Raw genomic sequence first — 10,000 nt, 5'->3', positions numbered from 1 at the left:
GATTTCTTAAACATGTCCTAAATGTACTATAAATGACAGCAATTTGTAACAGCTTTTAAAGGACTATGTGTTGGAGACAAACTTGCTTACGGCCATACCTCTCTGATGACACGCCCATTTCTGTAACAGGAAGTGGCTGGCACCTGCAGATTTGTTTTGGCACACGGCTCCTTGAAGGAAGATCCTCTTTTCTCTCCTCCTTTTTGTTTCTATTTAGATGACCTGAGTGTTCTTTTCTTTTGTAATTTTGTTTCTAGTACCCCCAGCAGTGCTGCACTGTTAGGGGGGAATCTTTTTGTTTGAACTTTGCATTTTTCTAATAATCCCCCATTTTTTGGAGGAAGGGGCGCTTTGATTTTTCAAAAATGACGGACCAAAATGGTGAACATTGGTGGGCACATTGTGAGAGACTGCCCGGACTTTATGTGTCACCAGTGTGGGGTGCAGGGACACTATGCAAGAGAGTGCCCCCAAAAGAATCAGAAGAGGTGTACCCTGTGCAGGAACGAGAAAGAACGGTGCAGGTGCAACGCGAGCGAGGAGGGGCTGAGCCAGACCAGTTCCAGCAGCTCGGACATGGAGAGGGAGGACGAGCAGGAAGAAGAGGAGCAGAATGGCGGCAGCCAAGAAATGATCCTGGAGAGTGGCGCGGAGATCCCGGTGGAGAAGGTGGGACAGACGACCACCACAGTGGCAGCAGAGGGAAGCAAGGCGAGTGAGCTGAAGCAGGCCGGAGGACCTGAGACGAGCGGCAAATCTGCAAAGGCGGCAGAAGCGGTGGTGCAGGAGAAGGACTCGGAGAAGGTGCCAGCACAGACAGTCCAGCCTAGGCCGCAGGGGCTGAGGAGGGCGCAAAGTCTGGTGGACATTGGGTCTTCCCTGGACAGCGAGAAGCTGGGCGAAAGCGGGGCTGGGCTACAGACAATACAGCTGACAGAGGCATCGGAAGAGTCCGACATGGACTTCTCAAAGGCAAAGGAGGTGAGGAAAAGAGAGAGGGCTGGTTCGTCGAGGGGGAAAACAAAGATAACTAGGAGGAGATAGAATTAAAATGTAAAGTGCTTTACCTAATGGCTTCCATGTCCCTGAACCTAGTGTCCCAGAATGTGAGCGGGTGCAGAAGTGAAAAAAAAATGAATGCGGTACTTATGCAGAGCTCGCATGCTGATCTAGTGTGCCTGCAAGAAACAAACTGGGACGAAAACTGTTTAAATACATGTACAAAGCAATGGAAGGGGGTTGTTTTTTCAAATGAGGGGACAGTAAGAGCTTGTGGTGTGGCCATTTTGGTCAACCCAAAGAGCATTAGTGGGTGTAGGGAAATAGCTAGGGATAAAGAGGGTAGATTCATTATAGTAGAAATAATTTATAAGGGGGAAATAATCAGAATAATAAATATATACGCCCCAAATAGTGGGGAGCAGAGGGAGCTTTTGTTCCTCGGGATAGAAAAATGGATAACGGGGGAGACAATAATTATGGGAGACTTTAATGTGGCGTTAAACGGAAATGACGTATCAAGAAATAATAAATTCAAGAGTGACGGGAGTAGGAGGGTTCTAAAAAACTTAATTACAAAAAATAATATGTTAGACGCTTGGAGGATCTTCAACCCTAGGGCTAGAGGGTTCTCAAGACGGCAAACGGTCATGGGCGTTTTAAAACAGTCAAGAATAGATCTGGCGCTAGTTACCTCAGGAAAAATAAAAAATATTGTAGATATTGAATACCAATTTAATATATTGAGTGATCATGCCCAACTAATTATGAAATATGGAGATAATAAAGGGGAGAGAGGAAGAGGTATATGGTGTTTGAACAATAGTATTCTTGACGATCATAAATATAAACAAAAAATTAAGATTTTATTAAATAACATAGCAACAGATATTAAATATGTACAGGACAAAAAAGAATACTGGGAAGACGCTAAGTGTAGGATTAAAAAACTAAGTATAAATTATTGTAAAGGTAAAAAGTGGGAGGAAGGGGTCGAAGAAAGAATGGTAAGGAACTTGCTGAGGATAGAGACTGAGCAAGCTGATGATAATAAAAACTATAACAGTGAAAAATATGAGCTGTACAAAGCCAAGCTTGAAAAAATGGAAGCAAAAAGATGTAAGGGGGCTGCAGTAAGGAGTAGGGCACAATTTTTGCTGGAGGGGGAGAAAAGCACAGCGTTTTTTCTAGGGTTGGAGAAAACAGCTCAGGAAAGGCAACACTTTACACAAATAGAAAACAAGGAGAAAACTGTGGTCAAAGGCAACGAGGAAATTATTAGAACTGTTTTTGATTACTATAAAGACCTGTACACTAGCCAGAATCCGCAGACGGCGCAGGTTAAAAAAATAACTAAAAACATTCAAACGCATCTAAAAGAAGAGGATAAAGCATACTGTGAATTGCCAATAACTATACAGGAGATAGAACATGCAATAAAAAAACTGAAGAAAAACAAGAGTCCGGGAACTGATGGGCTGACAGCCGAGCTGTACCAGAGCTTTCCTGAGCTGTTTTCTCCAATCCTGCTAGCTGTGTTTGGAGAAATACATTCAACCCAAAGTGTAACCGAAACCTTTACTGAAGGGGTCATCACCCTGATCTACAAAAAAGGTAGTAAAGAAAAACTGGAAAACTACAGACCTATTAGCATTTTAAATACAGATTATAAAATAATTGCAAAGGTGCTGGCAAATAGATTAAAAGAAGTGGTTAAAACAGTGGTCAGTGATACACAAACATATAGTATCCCTGAAAGAGATATACATGAAAATATAATTATAATAAAAGACATAGTTAAAATAATAAAAAAAGAAGGAGGGAGTTTGATAGGGATAGACTTAGAAAAAGCTTTCGATAGGGTGGAGCATAGTTTCCTATGGGAAACACTAAAACAGTATGGATTTGGCAAAAGCTTTATTAAATGGATAGAAATATTATACGAGAAAGCTAAAAGTCGCGTCAAGGTCAATGGTTTCCTCACCGAGCCTGTGGAGCTGAAGAGGGCAGTCAGACAGGGCTGCCCTCTGTCCGCTATGCTCTACGGCCTCGTGGCGGAACCTTTGGCCTTGATGATAAAACAGGATGTTAGAATTGAAGGGGTAAAAACGAGCAGAGGGAGGGAAATAAAAATGATACAGTATGCCGATGATATTAATATTTGTATCAGGGATAAAAAGAGCATTAGGTATATAATGGAGCACATGATGGAATATGGTCTCGCCTCGGGGGCAAAAATAAACATTGCAAAATCAGAGATAATGTACTTCAATAAAGAAAGTAAGGTGGACGATGAATGGGGGTTTAAAATAGAGAAAGACATGACAAATGTACTGGGGATTTATATAGGGGAAAATGAGGAGAGGGCCAGGGATGCAACCTGGAGTGAGATTATAAAGAAAACTAGAAACATATGTAATCTATGGTATGCCAGAGGTTTAAACCTAAGAGGGAAGGTAATAGTGTCTAATGCACTAGTCCTGTCCAAAATTAACTACGTAATGGGGTCCTGCGAGCTGCCAAACTGGGCGCTAGATTCACTCAATAGTGTGATTTCCTCATTTTTATGGAGAGGGAAGGGCAATTCGATCGCTCGCAGGACATTAATTGCTAGCAAAAGGGAGGGGGGTTTAGACTTAATTGATATCGGAGCCAAAAGAGACGCTCTGAGGGTGAAATTAATAGGGAAATTTCTTGATTCGAGGAGGCAGCACCCATGGAAAGACACTCTGGCGACCCTCCTGACGGAGTATGGTGAGAAAAGTAATTACAACCTATGTGGGTTTACCCCCAGAAGTGTCTCAGGGAGGTTGCCCGGGTTCTACCGTGAAGTGTTGGAGGCTTGGGACAAATTTGTGCCCTACCTCAGACCTGACGTGGAATACAAAGAGCATGTGATGAAGTTACCTTTCCTCAACTCGCCCCTCTTCTCCCACAAGGACAGACCCCTTGTATCCAAGGCTCTCCGCGATGCGGGCCTGACGACGCTGGGGGGAGTCTGTGCGAGAGAGGGTGAGATAGGTTTTGATTTGGAAAAAACACTGGCGGTTTTAAACAGGGAAAAGGTAACATACAAGAAAAAACAGATAGAGGAGATGGGGAGGAGAATTAATAGTTGTATTGATGATGTATGGCAAACAATACCATACAGCAACAGCAGGATGCAGGACGATGCAGTGAACTTCCTCCTGTGCCACGGTGGAAAAAATATCCCGGTCTCACAAATAAAAACTAAGATAATTTACAGCTTCCTCATAAAAAAACTGACTAAAAAACCAGCAGCAGAACCGAAATGGGCAATTGTATTTCCAAAAAAAGAGATCCAGACAATATGGCACAGCCTCAAGATTCCTTTCATTTCACATGCAGTTTTTAACACAGATTTCAAGTTAAGGCACAGGAGGATGTTTACTGGCATCGTCCTGCATCAAATATATAAAAACAAGTTTGAAAGGACGTGTGCGGTGTGTGGGAGCGAGGACGAGGACTTAGAACACCTTGTCCTCCATTGCCAAAGCCTTCAGGAACTGAGAAAATATGTAAAGCATCTAATAAAAACCTATTGCGGAGTAGGAGTTAACGCTCTACAAGAATGGGACTGAGTATGGCTTTTCGGTTTACTCAGAGGGGCGGGAGGGGAGGGGGGGGCGGGAAGGGGCACGGTGGATCAAGTAAACATGTTACTTGCCTTTGCACGGCATGCAGCAGTCCTGAGAAGGAATTTTGCTCTTTTCGAAGGGAAAACAGTGAATGTAGTAACACTGTTTAAAAATACGCTGAAGGTGCACTTAGGACTGCTGCATGCCTGCAAGGAAGAGTGGTTCACCGGTGCTTTTATAGAAAAGGTAAAGTTATGTAAAATAAGGGAGGATGGGGGTTTGGAATTTTGTTTTTGAGCAGGTGTTTTTGGATAAGGGGATTTCTGTTATTATCGTTCTTATGGTTTACTCGTTTTTTTGTGTTACATATATTGAGTGGGAGTGTTTTGAGAATGTAGGTTGGGTAAAAAGGTTTTTTTTGTTGTTGTTTTGGTTTGCCACAGAATGTTTGGTTTATTGTTTTTTTCTTGTCTAAATTTTATTTGATATTTTAATTTGCGAGTATTTATTGTGTTTGTTGTGTTTGTTGTGCTTAGACTCTGATATTTGTAGATATAGTATTCTATGAAAGTATGATTTTGTAAGATGGTACTTTTGATAATAAAAGATAAAAAAAAAAAAATCGCGCCCGATCTCGTCCGATCTCGAAAGCTAAGCAGAGTCGGGCCTGGTTAGTACTTGGATGGGAGACCGCCTGGGAATACCAGGTGCTGTAAGCCTTTTCACTTTTCTCTCCTTAAGGCAGAAGACACTGCTGCATATTTCACTTGACAAATATGTGAGAAAGAGGCAAGATTGAAGAAGAGATGCATGAAAAGAGGTGGGTAACAGTAAAAAGGGAAAAGAGAATCAATCAATATCATATCAATATTTTCTTCATTTTGGAATGTTAATCAATGAACTGGTTTAGGTTCGTTCACATTTTGCAATTGACCTACTGTTGTTGGTATTTGAGTCTTTTCAAGCCGGTTCTGACCAATAGCTCAGAGTTCTCTGTGAAGAACAGCAAATTTTAATTCACCATTCACCCTACCATTCAAAGAACTGCTTCAGTTTTTAAAAACGGGGTCCCTTTGAACATAAAATGAGATTTCTTAAACATATCCTAAATGTACTATAAATGACTGCAATTTGTAACAGCTTTTAAAAAAACGAGGCCTATTTGCAGGCCTCAGCTCGAATAAAGATAAGAAATACCTAATTAATTGTATAAAAAAAAATAAAAAATAAAAAAAAATAAAAAAAAAATATTTTTTTTTTATATATTTTTGAGATGAGAAAAATCATGGAACTATCAGAATACATGTTACTGGTTCACATAAGATAAGGATGGAACACAGCAGAACTTGGAAAACTCAAAAGCTCGATCTTGAAAAACAGCACTTTTAGGGTATTGTTTTTTGGAAAGTATGGGTATCCAAGACTTTTAATATGCTGGGCTCTTAGAACAACTGATATAGGCTCTATATACACAGCTATACATAGATACAGTGAAACATTTATGAAATATAGAGCATTTCAAATTAGAAAACTGATCAAATACTCCAATATTTGAATAAAAAAGTATTTTTAAAATTCAAAAACACTCTATATCACTTCTATGTATCACTCATGATGTTTATTGAATCAATAGACCGAAGATTGAACCTTTTTTGAGTGTTTTAAGCTCTTTCTATGCCCTTTTTAGTTATTTAGTTTAAGGTCAAATCCTGCTTCAGACTCTCTGTTCAGGGCTGTATCTCAGCCCCCCTTTCTCCGATTTTCACCATTGAGACATCCTTCGAACCGTAGGAACCAATAGAATTGCCTGGAATTGAAAGCTAGATGATTGACAGCACTATTAGCCAATAAAGCTCAAAAAGGTCCAGCTCTGAAATCTGATTTGCTGAGCTTCCAACCCTCCCAAGAAACCGAGGAGTGTCGGAGAGACACGAATCGAACGGATTCACACGGAGCATCAGCAGCTGGACAAACATGAAGTGGAAGTACGGAGATATTCCATTTTTTCGCTGAGATTCGACCAAAAGTAAGTACAATATTCAATGAAAGCTGTGTGACTTTTTGTGTTCGAAGCTGAATATCTCTGCGATGGTTTACCGGGGAGAGAAATAAAAACTATGTCCGAAATCTCCGTCAGGCGCTCGTGCTTTTTCATGCTGCATGTTCGTAGGTAGCACGTTGCTAACGGAGTGTAGCAGCCTTTTTCTCCGGTCTGTCCCAGTCATATCGAGTATGATTTATGATATTTTGTTATTTGTTTGCTTGGCTGATGGAAGATGTGTTTGTCTCATGTAGAAGTGACCTAGTTCATGTTGTTCCCAGGACGCTGAGGTTTCTGCAGAACTATAACATCACTATATTCGTTCTTCGTGGGTTCTCTGCCAGTTACTTTTAACACAAAACTCTCTAAGTTTTGATGTACTCTGCGTCCAAATGGGGGACCCTCGGGTGTATCTGGTTTTAAAGGACTATGTGTTGGAGACAAACTTGCATACGGCCATACCTCTCTGGTTGCGCCCGATCTCGTCGGATCTCGGAAGCTAAGCAGAGTCGGACCTGGTTAGTACATGGATGGGAGACTGCCTGGGAATACCAGGTGCTGTAAGCTTTTTCACTTTTCTCTCCTTAAGGCAGAAGACACTGCTGCATATTTCACTTGACAAATATGTGAGAAAGAGGCAAGATTGAAGAAGAGATGCATGAAAAGAGGTGGGTAACAGTAAAAAGGGAAAAGAGAATCAATCAATATCATATCAATATTTTCTTCATTTTGGAATGTTAATCAATGAACTGGTTTAGGTTCGTTCACATTTTGCAATTGACCTACTGTTGTTGGTATTTGAGTCTTTTCAAGCCGGTTCCGACCAATAGGTCAGAGTTCTCTGTGAAGAAAAGTAAAGTTTAATTCACCATTCACCCTACCATTCAAAGAACCGCTTCATTTTTTAAAAACGGGGTCCCTTTGAACATAAAATGAGATTTCTTAAACATGTCCTAAATGTACTATAAATGACAGCAATTTGTAACAGCTTTTAAAGGACTATGTGTTGGAGACAAACTTGCTTACGGCCATACCTCTCTGATTGCGCCCGATCTCATCCGATCTCGGAAGCTAAGCAGAGTCGGGCCTGGATAGTACTTGGATGGGAGACTGCCTGGGAATACCTGGTGCTGTAAGCTTTTTCACTTTTCTCTCCATAAGGCAGAGGACACTGCTGCTTTTTCATTTGACAAATATGTGAGAAAGAGGCAAGATTGAAGAAGACATGCATAAAAAGAGGTGGGTAACAGTCAAAGGGGAAAAGAGAATCAATCAATATCATATCAATATTTTCTTCATTTTGGAATGTTAATCAATGAACTGGTTTAGGTTCGTTCACATTTTGCCATTGACCTACTGTTGTTAGTTTTTGAGTCTTTTCAAGCCGGTTCCGACCAATAGGTCAGAGTTCTCTGTGAAGAAAAGTAAAGTTTAATTCACCATTCACCCTACCATTCAAAGAACTGCTTCATTTTTTAAAAACGGGGTCCCTTTGAACATTAAATGAGATTTCTTAAACATGTCCTAAATGTACTATAAATGACTGCAATTTGTAACAGCTTTTAAAGGACTATGTGTTGGAGACAAACTTGCTTACGAATTTACCTCTCTGATCGCACCCGATCTCGTCCGTTCTCGGAAGGTAAGCGGAGTCGGGCCTGGTTAGTACTTGGATGGGAGACTGCCTGGGAATACCAGGTGCTGTAAGCTTTTTCACTTTTCTCTCCATAAGGCAGAGGACACTGCTGCTTTCACCTTGACAAATATGTGAGAAAGAGGCAAGATTGAAGAAGAGATGCATGAAAAGAGGTGGGTAACAGTAAAAAGGGAAAAGAGAATCAATCAATATCATATCAATATTTTCTTCATTTTGGAATGTTAATCAATGAACTAGTTTAGGTTCGTTCACATTTTGCAATTGACCTACTGTTGTTGGTGTTTGAGTCTTTTCAAGCCGGTTCTGACCAATAGCTCAGAGTTCTCTGTGAAGAACAGCAAAGTTTAATTCACCATTCACCCTACCATTCAAAGAACTGCTTCATTTTTTAAAAACGGGGTCCCTTGGAACATAAAATGAGATTTCTTAAACATGTCCTAAATGTACTATAAATGACAGCAATTTGTAACAGCTTTTAAAGGACTATGTGTTGGAGACAAACTTGCTTACGGCCATACCTCTCTGATCGCGCCCGATCTCGTCCGATCTCGGAAGCTAAGCGGAGTCGGGCCTGGTTAGTACTTGGATGGGAGACTGCCTGGGAATACCAGGTGCTGTAAGCCTTTTCACTTTTCTCTCCTTAAGGCAGAAGACACTGCTGCATATTTCACTTGACAAATATGTGAGAAAGAGGCAAGATTGAAGAAGAGATGCATGAAAAGAGGTGGGTAACAGTAAAAAGGGAAAAGAGAATCAATCAATATCATATCAATATTTTCTTCATTTTGGAATGTTAATCAATGAACTGGTTTAGGTTCGTTCACATTTTGCAATTGACCTACTGTTGTTGGTATTTGAGTCTTTTCAAGCCAGTTCTGACCAATAACTCAGAGTTCTCTGTGACGAACAGCAAAGTTTAATTCACAATTCACCCTACCATTCAAAGAACTGCTTCATTTTTCAAAAACGGGGTCCCTTTGAACATAAAATGAGATTTCCTAAACATGTCCTAAATGTACTATAAATGACTGCAATTTCTAACAGCTTTTAAAGGACTATGTGTTGGAGACAAACTTGCTTACGGCAATACCTCTCTGATTGCGCCCGATCTCATCCGATCTCGGAAGCTAAGCAGAGTCGGGCTTGGTTAGTACTTGGATGGGGGACTGCCTGGGAATACCAGGTGCTGTAAGCTTTTTCTCTTTTCTCTCAATGAGGCAGAAGACACTGCTGCTTTTTCATTTGACAAATATGTGAGAAAGAGGCAAGATTGAAGAAGAGATGCATGAAAAGAGGTGTGTAACAGTAAAAAGGGAAAAGAGAATCAATCAATATCATATCAATATTTTCTTCATTTTGGAATGTTAATTAATGAACTGGTTTAGGTTCATTAACATTTTGCAATTGACCTACTGTTGTTGGTATTTGAGTCTTTTCAAGCCGGTTCGGACCAACAGGTCAGAGTTCTCTGTGAAGAAAAGTAAAGTTTATTTCACCATTCACCCTAGCATTCAAAGAACTGCTTCATTTTTTAAAAACAGGGTCCCTTTGAACATAAAATGAGATTTCTCAAACATGTCCTAAATGTACTATAAATGACTGCAATTTGTAACAGCTTTTAAAGGACTATATGTTGGAGACAAACTTGCTTACAGCCATACCTCTATGATCGAGCCCAATCTCGGAAGCTAAGCAGAGTCGGGA

General features: G+C 40.5%; 4 non-coding genes and 2 pseudogenes across 4 annotated transcripts; all 6 read left to right on the top strand.

The window, feature by feature from the left end:
• The first annotated feature begins 7,087 nt into the window (after positions 1-7,087).
• Positions 7,088-7,206, top strand: LOC137873158 (5S ribosomal RNA). The gene has a single exon (XR_011103067.1). It is a non-coding gene; the product is annotated as a 5S ribosomal RNA (ribosomal RNA).
• A 453-nt stretch (positions 7,207-7,659) lies between these two features.
• On the top strand, positions 7,660-7,778 carry LOC137873325 (5S ribosomal RNA). Its single transcript, XR_011103175.1, has one exon. It is a non-coding gene; the product is annotated as a 5S ribosomal RNA (ribosomal RNA).
• Positions 7,779-8,230: 452 nt separating this feature from the next.
• LOC137873185 (5S ribosomal RNA) lies at positions 8,231-8,349 on the top strand (annotated as a pseudogene).
• Positions 8,350-8,800: 451 nt separating this feature from the next.
• LOC137872990 (5S ribosomal RNA) lies at positions 8,801-8,919 on the top strand. The gene has a single exon (XR_011102907.1). It is a non-coding gene; the product is annotated as a 5S ribosomal RNA (ribosomal RNA).
• A 453-nt stretch (positions 8,920-9,372) lies between these two features.
• Positions 9,373-9,491, top strand: LOC137873068 (5S ribosomal RNA). The gene has a single exon (XR_011102980.1). It is a non-coding gene; the product is annotated as a 5S ribosomal RNA (ribosomal RNA).
• A 452-nt stretch (positions 9,492-9,943) lies between these two features.
• The window catches only part of LOC137873230 (5S ribosomal RNA), a 109-nt pseudogene continuing 52 nt past the window's right edge, over positions 9,944-10,000 (top strand).

Source organism: Cebidichthys violaceus, unplaced genomic scaffold (genome assembly GCF_023349555.1).
Source record: "Cebidichthys violaceus isolate CVI_PGR_0920_01 unplaced genomic scaffold, fCebVio1.0.p SCAF_16, whole genome shotgun sequence".
Taxonomy (NCBI): domain Eukaryota; kingdom Metazoa; phylum Chordata; class Actinopteri; order Perciformes; family Stichaeidae; genus Cebidichthys; species Cebidichthys violaceus.
This window is presented reverse-complemented; position numbering and strand designations above follow the sequence as displayed.